Here is an 11,799-nt window from a genome sequence, read left to right on the forward strand (position 1 = left end):
AACTAGTACGTTGTATTATTTACGCCGTATTATTTATTAGCATATTTTGATACCACAAGTAAAGTAAGCTTAAAAAATATAATAAACAACGATAGAGTAATTTTTGCAGAAAATAATTTACTTTTAAATGTGATGAATATTATTATCTCTTACATTTTTAGATGTAGCTCCGAATGATCCTTACCCGCGATTGATCTGAAATTTTACATATAAGTTGTTTTTGATATAAGAAATAAAAAACTGCGAAGGGACGCATGACTTTCCACGCGAAGCAAGATCTACCTGAATGAAAAGTTGTAAAATAAAAAATTGTTTTTTCATTTTCCGAAGTTGAGACTATGTGTTTTTTATTTCTCGCATTGAGTAGAATTTATATGCAAAATTTCAAGTAAAATCGCGAGCAGGGATCATTCGGAACTATATTCACATTTTTTGCCATTTTATACTCAGGCGAAATTTTTAAAGAACGTAAAGGTACTATAAAGATAGTATATGTGCATTAATTGTATTATTTTTATATAAATTGTAATATGTTAATATCATTTTAATGTTTAATTTTTATTTTATTATTGAGATAAATAGTATAAAGTAAGAAAAAAGAATAAAAGATAATATGAAATCGTAAGTAAAACAAAGTAAGTAAAAAAATAGTCAAAATTTTAATGGAATTTTTTGATCTAAGAAACGTAATTGCAAAGATATGTAAAGCCAAAACATTATAAATCAAAGGAAAAATATGGCATTTAATTAAATTTTGAAAAAAAATTATTTTTAATAAAGCTGTTGCATAGCTGTACATAATAATGATTGCTAAAAGATATAAAATGCGATAAAATATGATAGAATTGTTTACTTTTAAACGCGATTTGTATTTAGAAATAATAGATAGATATATTAAAATGAAACATTTCTCAACTAGAGATCTATTGCGTGTGTGCACATGTGTCTATACATGAAGATACTATAATAATCTCTGTTATCGTTCTATTGTTGCGCATTCGTAATATATATTATTCTGTTTGAGCGTTCACAACCGAACTCAAATTTGCTGAACTATTTCTGCGACTAAGCCCGCGTTCCCATTAAATCGCATAATTTGGCCAGTACTATTTACAATATTTGCATAAAAGCGCCTCCAGACGTTATGGCCAACGTATGCTAACATTAGCAAATATCATACACATACATGACATACGTAATTATTTATATTAAATGTAGTTAATATTTAGCGAATGTGCGCAAAGTTGATCTATACATTGGCCATGTCTGGACGCTTTAAGTCATGTACGGTGCCTCCAGAAAAAGAATGCAACTACCGTTTAAGCGACTACCGTTTAAGCGACTACTGTTATATTAATAATAAAATGGTACAAATTAAATATTCATTTATTCATTTGATGACGCACATCCCAACAAGGGACAAGGCCTACCTCTCATGAGGTTTTCGTAACAATGGATTTTTTTCTGGAATTAGATTGTTAGCCTAATATCCAACCTCCAGCCTGGAGGATTCATTCATATATCCACTGATATATGGGACCTATAGTTTAACGCCGGATCCGACGGCGCTCGTCAATCAAAGATCTCTTAATCACCAGATGGAGTCTTTTTCAGCTTTCCTTAAACGCGAAAGATCTCGTATGTGGATTGAACTCGGATCTACAAATCGTGCGTCAATCGCATCGAGCGACAAGCCACTCGAAATCTAAAATAATTATGAGAGTGATTAATTGTGAGAGTAAATGATCTAATTATGAGAGTAGTTGCATCGCGGGCGCGTCAAAATAAAAATGGTCTAATAATTCAATACCATTTGAATGTTTAAATCTACGGAGATTATGTTGGTATGATAAGTAAGAGAAAATTTCCATTACTGCATCTATTGGACTGACTCTTGACTTTGTTACCAACGTTGGTTGATCTAGAAATAACGGGAGAAAAAAAAGGAAGAAAAGTGAAAAGCAACTTTTTTTGCGGAATCACCATTCCCCATTTTCCTCTTACCTGAGTGTATAAAAATTCTCGAAGTAAAATCGATTTGCGCACGAAGAGAGTATGTCAGGGAGGCCTTCGGTCTTTGTAGGGGAATACCTTATATAACATGGGAAATTGGCAGGAGGTATTTCCTAATATCGAACGCGCGTCCCTTGGAAAAGAATGTCGGTGTGACATTACAGGAAGAAAGAGAAGCATTATAGAAAGAAAGAGACAGAAATGAGCTTTTGCTTCCGAAAATCTCACTGAAACAAAGGATCGTGCGATAGATGGGGGATAAAACTCTTTTTTTTATTTCTTTTATGTACTTTTTCGATTAGGAAAATCGTATCGCTAGCGTTTATGAAGTGCACTATTTTTTACGAGACGCCGTTCGTGCTATGACCTGAATCAGTTTCTGCTCGTATGATCGTTGAAACCTATCGCGTGAAAACAAAGCGAAATGAAAAAATGACGCGTGTCTATTACGAGGATATAACAAACAGTAATTATTATATTATTCAATTTTGTCTTAATTGTCTTGCCAAGTAAAAAATAAATATTCTATGAATAAAAATTATTTTATTAAAAATAATTAATTTTATTATAAAAATTATTTTATTAAATTAAGACACTACATAATGATGTGCCAATCAACTTAAGGTTAACTTTATGAAATATTTTTGATGAATATTTGAACATTTAAACATGTAATTTGCCTTAATTTATTCTATTTTCTTAACTTATTGTTAGTTTTAAATTAAAATAAGCGTACTGGAATTATAATTCCTATAACATGAGATCATCGCACATCAATCAAAATCTGAATTTGGAGATTAAAATCTTCTCCTAAAAATATCTCTTTCGGATACAAACAAAGCTGTAAAAATTCGTTTTTAAAACGGAGTACTAACATTCCAGTAAAACAGCTGAGATATATTCCGCGATGTTTGTTAAGCCATCGCGAGACGTTTGCTTTTCTATGATAAATCTTTCATTTCTCTCGAGAAAACGTAGTCTATCTTTTGCGCTTTTATAACGATAAAGTAGAGTAAAATACGCTACCCATCGAGACAGTGGGACACGATAATAAAATATTAATATAAGAATGCCGGAACATGTTCGCGCTGGAAGAAGTAAATCTCGGATAAGATTAAAAAGAAGAAGAAAGTGTGTGTACGAGACGCTTTTGAAACGGGAACGAGATGACAAAGTTCTTCGCCGATGTATATCTGCTGACTATTTGATAAACTTTGATATTGATTGCGTAAATATGGTGAAGGACGTGCGCACGTGTGACATCTAAATTTATGAGAAAGTTACTTCTATGACCCGAATAAGTAAACAAACACTCATGAGTGCTGCATTATGTGTTTTAAAAAATTATATATATGACTTGTATGAATAAATAATTTTGTCACGTGTTTTTAGAAAACTGATATAATTAATTTCACACGGTTCTTATTTAAATAAAACATCGTGAATGTACGTACTTTCGTTGGGTACGAATTAAATATCGCTTTACAGAACGATCCATTCCGCGTTCTCTTTTTCGCGCAGTGTTTTCACAATAATCGATTTAATTAAATTCTCAACAATAGTTATCGTCGGAAGTTCGCCGATCGATCCCGTTTACCTGCGAAACTTTAAACGCACACGCGTTATGGCGTAAATATAATTCTGCGCAACGAGCTGCTCTATCCGCGATAGACGCGGTGCATTAGGCACACCCCGTACACGAACTCCCGATAATGCACGGGGGATAAACGTAACGGAGAATTTAAGACAAATATTTGTTTGCCACATAACATGGAAACTTGTCGCACTGAAGCTGGATATAGGGTAATCGATGTGAAGATAAAATTAAAGTTTTAACAAAATGGAAGAGAGAAAATTATGTGTCTTTTGCAAAAGAGAAATAAATATGTTCTAGTTAATATTATCTTTTCGCTCGCTATACAAGGAAATTTTTATATGTATATAAGATCAAAAGAGTTAATATAAAATTATATTACTTTATTGGGTGAGAAATTAAAAGGATCTTTATTTTTATATTTAAAAATTTTTTTATTTCTTTGTCACACAAAACAAAATTATATATTATTAAAAAATTTAATATCGAGGAAATAATTTTTACTGTCCGAAACTTATCTTATATACACAAGATTCCCTATAAATTTAACGAGGAATAAATATAACGAGAAATTTAAGATTTAAGAACATTTGTTTATCCCGTAACGCGATACCCTGTCACAGCGGTACCCGACATCTCGGACTAGATCGGCGTACGGGGAAAGGGCAGAGGATGAGTTAAACTTTTAACGAGCTTTCTTCCTTTCTCCTCTTACGGCCCTCTTAAAGTTCCTTGAGAAGCGTGCAACTCTCGCGCTACCCGCGTTTCTGTTTCATTCGCGTTTCGCGTCGACGAATGCCGAACTTCCTTCTATCGTCCTGCGATGACACAGGTCTGAATTTATCCACGACCGTCCATCACAGGCGACGAAGCTTCTCCGCGAAGAGGCGCGTGATTTATCTGCTTGGTGAGTGCGCCGGTCAAAATCGGTTGGATGAGAAAAGCTGGCGCGCCAACGATGGACGTTTGCGTTCCTTTCTGTTGTACAGAATTAAGCACAGTTTTGATAATTTTTTCGTTTTCTCTCGATATTTTAAGGCTGACGTGTTCCTTTCGATAAATTTCAGCTGATTGGCTTTCTCGCTCTCGCTATGGTTCACTTTCTTTTTCGCTCTTTCTTTTGTCCATTAGATAAATTACCACATAGTTTACTGTTCCGAAGTTGGAATAACCGGCCTTAAATGTAACAACCATTGTTAATTTAAAAACATTAATTGGTTATTAATTATGTAATAATTAAATTGTAAAAAATAAAATGTTAGTTTTGACTTAAAGGCATATAGTGCATGGACTTTCTGAGACATACATGTGTTAATTCCAACATTTTTGCATGTCTCAGAAAGTCTACTATACGTCTTTAAGTTAAAATTAACATTTTATTTTTTACAATGTAAAGTATTTGTAATAATAAAATATTTGTAATAATAAATATGTACTCCAAGACATATTTAGCGTTTTTTAAAGATGTATATTTTGTGTTACATCTTAAAGCACATTGTCAAAAACATAAAGATTTTATATAGATTGTTCTATTATTACGTCTAAGTATCTGTGTAAAATTTGAGCACAATTTTCTTATTAGTTTAAAAGTTATTAAATTTTTTTGCTTGCCTTGATTTGCTTGCCTACTCTTGTACGTAAAACGCGTTTTATAGTACTTATTTGCAAATTTTATGAGGTCGTAGCATTACTAATTAAATCAATTTTTTATTTACATTAATATTAATAAAACTTTATAAATACTAATAAATATTCGTGCGAAAATTCATTTATTTGGATTCATTTACTCGTTTAAAAGTTATTTACCTAAAACTGCAGCAAAATATGATCATTCCGTTGCACGAATGCAATTACCTATAAAATTATTTGTTGTTTTGTTTTTTTGCAGTGAATTTCAGAGCGTATTTATTGCAAAAATTTTTTGGCTTATATTAACAGATATTGATTTTTTTAGCTGTTTTTTTTTTGGCTGATCCTTCTAGTTGATGTACAGCTAAAACAGTCTTAACAAAAATGAGTAATTGAATCGGAGGATAATACTATATTCTATTGGTGTCATATTTATTGTTGTTAAGTACGAGTACATTTCTGTAGCTTTACTCGAATTTATAGTGCGCAAACGTGTGCTATAAATTTTTCTCTTCTTGTCATCGACTATGCTATAGTTTAGAAAGTACTTTTGTATTTATTAGGACGCGTATGGAGCTCTCGCAGTGTATGTCACGCATTATAGTCGAATGGCGAGCATAGCGAAAAATAATATATAACCTCCTACGCTCTTTCTTTCTTTTTTTTCTTCATCTCTTTCTTTTCCTTTCAGAGCACGCTTCCGGCACGTGGCCGAGATTCCGCCGCGATATCGCGAGAACGGCAATTATTTCGTTGCAAGAATTTTCCTGAAACGTTTCCGGAATTTTCGCGCAAAGTTAATGGAATTTGAAGGAGAAAGTTACGAACACGGCCTCGAACACCTGCCGTAATAAGATATTTCGTGTGCGTGCGCGCACACGTACAGTTGTTAGTGGTGGCATTCCTCTCGAAATAATAATAATTTCATGAAACTTCGCGTTTCTTCCGCAGGGTGCGACTGAATAATGTTATCAAATGCACCAAGCTTGCATGCTGTGTATAAACCGTAAAGACTGAAACAAATGGAGGCTTTCTTGTTAGAAAAATGTTGTAAGCTCCGTTCTTTATTTTTACAGATACTTTTGATGAAGTATTTCATAAAACATTTATAATATTAAACAACATACCTGTATGTTTTTTTCATTACGTTACTTTTATCAGTGATATAATTGTAACTAATATCCTTAAATGAATATTTGGAGAGAAGTTAGTAATTTATTGCTTAGAAAAACTAGGAAAGCGAAGAAAGGTTTGGATCGTGCTTGTATAATGAGCTCTTAAGATGTTTACAAAAGCTTGTTAGAAAAGCTTTAATTGCTATAAATGAAGTTGCATAAAACACAATGTCGAAAATAAGAGACTAATAAAAATAAAATAGCGTTGTCGCAACTACTACTACTTGTAACTAACGATAGAAATACCCGCAGTCACGATTTGCTCTCTCGTCTCTTCTTCTCCTTGAACATTGTCCGTGATTCGCGTATTCGACATTCGGCGAGTTCCCGTGCCAGCAACACGTGATATTCCGAGACTCTCCTACATTCCGTCGCGTCAAAAACCCGCATGCGTGCGATGCATAAGGACGAGCGACGAGCGACGGAATGCGCTGTGCCGTGCCGTGCCGTGCCGTGCCGTGCCGCGAAATGTTGACGAGAGCAGGATGCGCGGGCCGATCGGCCGATCATGCGCGAGCTTTTCGAACTTTCGACCGGCCGGAGATCGGCGGTCCGTGTTCAGAGAGCAGTCAGTGTAGTCAGTGCAGTCAATGCAGCCGGTGATTCCGCCGTGGACCCTCTCTTGGAGTCGGGGGCGTCGATTCTGTTAGCGGGAAAGTGCCGCTGCGAGGGGTGCGTTTCGAAAAGGCACTTTGCCGCTCCAGGAGTGGCTAGACGTATCTGTGGTGGGGAGATATTATAGCGAGAGCGGAGCCGAGAGGGTAAGGAGAGAGAGAGAGAGAAGCAGCAGGGGGTGAGATAAGCAGTCAGAGAGAAAGAGAGAGAGAGAGAAAGAGAGGGGGGGAAGCAGGTAGATAGAGAGGGTCGCGGAGAGAAGGAAGGGACGATCCGGAGGGATGGAGACCGTGAGAGCGTGAGAGGGTAGCGATTGTGCTACAGTCGCACCGCGACACCCCCACGAGCGAAATCGCGCGCGGCAGCCCGCATTTTCGTGTATAAAAGCCGTGTACGTGTATCGCGAAAAAGAGCCCGCGAACAGTGCTATGCTTTTGAGGCTGCAATTGGGAAGGTGTCCTCCATCTTCGTCGTTGGCTTTATCCTCATCGTTTTCTTTCAAGTGAGAGCGTAAAAGCCATACGGAGCATAGCGCTACCAATGGGGTGAGTTTTATATAAGTGTTTTTAAATGATATATATTTTTTTTATTTTACAGATAGTAATTTTTATTCTACTATAGTGAAATAAATAACATTTTTAATATGGCGGTTAAAAAAAATCGGATAGTTTTGACAAAATAAAAGTATGAATAAATGAAATAAAATCTTTAGCTAATATTTTAAGTCCGCTTAATAAAATTTCTTGCGTATATGGTACTAGATGTTGAAAGTTAAAAAATTGATGCGATGGTGTCTGATCAAATATTTACTAAGAAAATATCGACTTTATTTTTTTTGTTTTTGAAAGTGCTTGTCTTTTAGAATATCGTACTCGGATGGAGACAGATTTCAGCAGAATGCATTCAGAGTTAAGATTAAGATTCAATAAAATTTTTCAGAAAGTTTATTAAGAATAAAAACGCAATACATTCTGATTTTTTAATAAATTAATTACAGGTGTTTATTTTGTATATTTTTATTACATATTATTTTTTATATAAATTTATTTCTAATAATTAGATTGAGTTTAATTAGAAACTGCGCTTATTGTAAATAAGTTGCTTTATTTTGCCGACAGTAGATTTTAAATTGTTGCTTGAAAACGAAATGACCGTTTTAGTTGCTATATATTTTATAGCGATGGCAAGATTAATTAAAGATGTCGAATAAATAAAATAATTGGTGCATTTATCATTGAGGAAGATTTCATGTTACGTGAGTTAATTTTTATTTGTCTCGTAATTTATTTTTATCGAAATGAATCCATTTATGTGTCTGACGTTTTAATATTTTTTTAATATTATTATTATCTATCGCTTTTTTAAGAACATAAATTCCAATTATTGGAATTAAATTTTTTTGAAGTTCCAATTCAATACGTTGATATTGAATTTACACAAAATTTAATTTGGTTCATTGGAGTAGGAATGAAACTTTAAAATAACATACTACACAGTTTTCTCATTCCTTTACGTAATATTAGAGAAGAGAGATTGCATCTCTCTTCCCTTCCCCCTTTCTCTTTCTCGATCTTGATGAGCTTGTTTCTTAAACGCAGCAAGAAGCTAAGATATCAAATGTATTAGTTCTTATTTAGATACTTGTACTAATTTATTAAATTCCTTAGGAAGAAAATAATTTCGTTGGAGATTAACTAGTAGACGGAATTCGCAGCGATATAGTGAGATTCCGCATTCTTTCTTGGAGGAAAATTAATTTCGTAGAGGCTCTTTTAATCGGAATTATAAACGATACAGCGCTCGCTATTTCCGAGTCGAGCTATTAGAGGTACCGAGGTACGAGTATGCGCAATTTTTCCGCGATGAGATCGATCGAAGGATTATTTCTCGGGATCGTTTGTTAAAACGTCGTCGAGGTCAGTGCGAAGGGAAGGTCGCGGGCCTTTGCGCGATTCAACGGCGACCTGTTGATGATCTTTCTCCGACTCGGTGCGTTTCAAGAAATACCCTCAGGAATTACGTGCACGTTTATCCTCTTCCTTGTGAGCAGCATACATAGAATGATTTAGAAATAGCATTATTTAACTGTAGTAAAAAAGATGTTAACATAATGTTGAAGGATTTAGAAGATTGTATCTTTTTGAATATTGAATTATATTTTAAAATGCAAGTTTTTATGTGGAAATTTAATTAATTATGTTCACAAGATTGCAAATAAATAATGAAATATTCTATTTTTGTTATTTCTAAATTGAAATTGTTATTTCTAAAATGAACTGAGATAAATAGTAATTTTTAACATTTGATTATAAATATATTTACAATTAATATTGGAATTAAGAAATTTTAAATTAGTTAAATAATTTACGTATGAAAGATACATACAATAATGATTTATTATTGTAATAATGGATTTTCTATACTTGGTAGTATTCATTAATAGACAAAATAATTTTTGAAATTAATTTTATAACTAATTTAATGTATAATAATTATTTAATGAATAGAAAATTGATATTTGATGCATAGTAATACAATATATCTTTATTATTTGCTCATTTATATATTGATTTAATTTTTTTGAAATACTGTTTGTATTCAATAAAAACCTGTTGAAGACGCCGCAACTTGGCCGCACCGATAGAGTCACCTGTCCGATTACCAATATTGATCATAGTGCCTAAGTTGTCAAAGTTGCGAGAGCTCCTTTGACAGAATCTAATTGTTATGAAAGTTTCATTAATTCCGATCAATGGGATACTATTGCAAAAATAATATTCGCGCAACGAGAAGTAATAATTCGCTCGATCGCGTCTTGTTTTTATCGTTGGTCGTAGAAATCTGTTTGCGTATTTTAGGTATCAGCCATGTTAAATATTGAGCTATTTTAATTCTCGTACTCCGATTAGTTTTTTTCTCGATCCGCAGATGCAAATATTGATGATAGATTGATTGCAATGTAATAAAAAATTCGGTTTAAAAATATACTTTCTAAATCTGAATCAGTGGATAGTCACTACTTATTACGAGTACTCAGTGGTATACTTGGCACCGATAATCAATAAAGTTGAACTAAAAAAAAAAAGAATATTTGAGCATTAATAATTAACATGATATTTGCATATTAATTTCAATTTTCCAATACCATATTCATTGAATTTATGCACTAAAACCAGATTAATTACACATAATAAAAATCAGCTAGGTTAGGGATCTCACATTTTATTTACTGATTACCAGTACCATACTGATATCAGTGATTATTCACTAATTCAGATTTAGAGAATATACATATATGCTAATCTGAAAAACTTACAGTTTTTGTTATATTGATGATTAAAATAATGCAAACATTATTTTAGCAGTTTTTTCGATTTAAGAATTTTTAGTAACATACATGTACGTATATTTAGCTAGATTTCACTTCTATTATATAAAAAAATATTTCAATCTCATAATACTTGTTTATATTAATCAATAGAAATTGATTATTAAATATTTATTATATATTAATATCAATTTCGTCAAGATTCTATTTTCTCAGTTCAATTTTCCCTCTATCGTGTTTTTCATTATTTTTTTATTATGGAAGTAAAACAAGTTAAAGTGTTGAAGAGTGAAATCATGAATCTAGATAAATAACTTAAACTATCATAAATGGATGCAACTGCATCGGTGTATGAAAACTTCTTTCAATCGCTTTCCCGATTCCTTCTATATAGGAATATATGTAAGGAACTTTTTCTCGGTCTGCAGCATCGTCATTTCAAGCATCTGTGCGTCGACGGCTCTGGTGAACTCGTCTTTGGAGTGCTGCCAATGATTTTTGGCTGACTCGTAGGACCTGTTGATGACTCTGTGATTCGTGTATTCCACACTTCATCTACAATCGATAGATTTATCTCGAATAGATTTATTTATCGATGGTGTTCGACAATTGTTCTTCAGTATCATAGTCGTAGAATAAGACATTTGTTTAGTTTTTTCTTTTCACTTCTTTAATTTTGTACATTTTTAAGAGAGCTCTAAAAGCACCGTTGTGAGAGAGGCATAATTGCGCAAAATTTTACACTCGAAAGCTCGCAAATTACTAAAGTAATTATACTATTGAGCTAAACGGAATTAAAAATGCAAACGTTTTTATCAATGCAATACGATGCAATTTTTTTATCAACTCATCAGTGCGCTTTGATTGCACGAGAGAGAAGCACGTTTACATTTCGTCCAGCTCGCTTTTTTTTCTTTTTTAATTTCTTCGTTTTTCCGAGAGATATCTACCGAGCTCATGTTTCTTATTCAGCACATGTTCGCAGTATTTTTAGGTCTAATAGGACCGGAGAGCTCGCGAGACGTTCCGTGGTTCTATCTTTTCGCCGTTTGCCGCTTTTCCAATTTTTCGTGTACGCGATCCGCACAGCGTGCCAATTTTGTACGGTCATAACTTTTCCGTATCGTTTGACCGTCGCAAAGCATTTTTTTCGATTTTCACGCCGTACCGTCCGATCGTTACAAATAATATGTGGCGATGCATTTCCCGCCGATCTGTCGGGAAAACATTTTCCGAACTATCGGCGGAAACGCCTGCAAAATCTCCGCGGGCCGATTAGTACTGCTGTGTTTAATTTCTCAGGAGACAGTATAATTACAAGTGAATTAGATACCGTTTTCAGGCGCAGGTGTAAGCATGGTGCATTATTTCCGATAACAACGTAACATTTTGTTATCCGATAGTTAAATATGTGCGCTTATTTGTTGCGACAAAAGTTACGAGTA

At 33.7% G+C, this 11,799-nt stretch overlaps 1 protein-coding gene across 2 annotated transcripts in view; it reads left to right on the forward strand.

The window, feature by feature from the left end:
- The first annotated feature begins 7,445 nt into the window (after positions 1-7,445).
- LOC108752459 (lachesin-like) overlaps positions 7,446-11,799 on the forward strand; it is a 158,871-nt gene continuing 154,517 nt past the window's right edge. For both annotated transcript variants that reach the window (XM_018493282.1, XM_018493281.1), the window contains exon 1: positions 7,446-7,571. The gene's annotated coding sequence lies outside the window, so the exon portion shown is untranslated. The remainder of the gene's footprint in view (positions 7,572-11,799) is intronic.

The sequence above is a fragment of the Trachymyrmex septentrionalis genome, unplaced genomic scaffold, assembly GCF_001594115.1.
Source record: "Trachymyrmex septentrionalis isolate Tsep2-gDNA-1 unplaced genomic scaffold, Tsep1.0 scaffold60, whole genome shotgun sequence".
Taxonomy (NCBI): Eukaryota; Metazoa; Arthropoda; class Insecta; order Hymenoptera; family Formicidae; genus Trachymyrmex; species Trachymyrmex septentrionalis.